This window comes from Echinops telfairi, unplaced genomic scaffold (genome assembly GCF_000313985.2).
Source record: "Echinops telfairi isolate 266 unplaced genomic scaffold, ASM31398v2 ScPeMD7_7429;HRSCAF=8467, whole genome shotgun sequence".
NCBI lineage: Eukaryota > Metazoa > Chordata > Mammalia > Afrosoricida > Tenrecidae > Echinops > Echinops telfairi.
In genome coordinates this window covers 3,950,465-3,951,742 of record NW_022111329.1, presented here as the reverse complement: position 1 = coordinate 3,951,742, position 1,278 = coordinate 3,950,465, and positions in this window count along the sequence as shown.

Sequence of the window (1,278 nt, the reverse complement as noted above, 5' to 3'; positions counted from 1 at the left end):
AGAGAAAATGTTTTGAGAATGATGTACAAATGCGCTTTACACAATTGATGTGTGTATGGATTGCGATAACAGTTGTATGAGCCCCTAATGAATGTTTTTTTTTTAAAGTATTTCTGGTTTGGGGGAAGGGAGCTACCCCCTAGTGTATGCAAATAATATGATTTTTTAAAATAAACCACCAACGTCATAGTAAAAAAAAAAGAGTTATAATCTTGGAATCCCACATGAGCAGTTCTATTCTATGTTATGGAGTCGCTATCAATTGGAATCAAGTTGGTGGCAATGAGTTTAGTTTTTTGTTTTTGTTTTTGATGGTCCAAGGAAAGTGAAAGCAGAAAAAAAAAGAAAAAGGAAAAAAAGGGGTGGATTGAAGGTCAGAAGCAGACTACTCCTCTTGAAATTGTTTTTCCCCCAAAAAAGATAATGACATTTCTTTGTTCCTTCAGGCTTTATTATCCAAAGAACATTGTCAAATACCTGAAGATACTTCATACATTTTCAGTTTGAATATGGATCAAGTTCATCTTAGTATTTATGAGCTGAGTTGTTAATAGTTGCCTTGTAGTTGATTCTGACTGATGGTGATCACATATGTGCATAGCAGAATGGTTTTATATGTTCTGACGTTTCAGAAGTAGATCGTCAGGCCTGTTTCCTGAGGCACTACTCCAAAATTAACCAAACTCACTGCCATGGAGTCAATGCTGACTCATAGCAATCTCCTGTACATTTCTGAGATTAACTGTTTATTGAGTATAAAGTCAAGACTTTCTCCCGCAAAGCTGCTGCTGCTGGTTTCAAACTGCCAACCATGATGATTGCAACCCAACATATAAGCCCTTACCACCAGGGCTCTTTGTCCCATAGATCTTCATTATATGGTACTATCTGGGATTTATCATTAACTACTTAACATTGGAAATGTATTTATGGAGTTCCTGGCTTAAGGAGTATGACATTGGGTAGAAGTCTTTACTGCACTAAAGAAAGTAGCTGAGGGGTTGTTGTTGTTGTTGTTGTTAGATGCCACCGTCGAGTTGATTCTCACCCATGGTAACCCTTTACACAACAGAACGAAACTCTGCCAGGCCTGAGTCATCCTCACAATGGTTCCTAAACCTGAGGCCCTTGTTTCAGCCACTGTGTCACTCTGTATTAGTCTGGGTACTTTGGAGAAACAAATCTACAGCAACTCATGTATAAGAGAGAATTTTATGTAAAGAAAATGTGCATCACGAAAACATCCCAACCCAATGCTGCCCAAGCCCACAAGTCCAA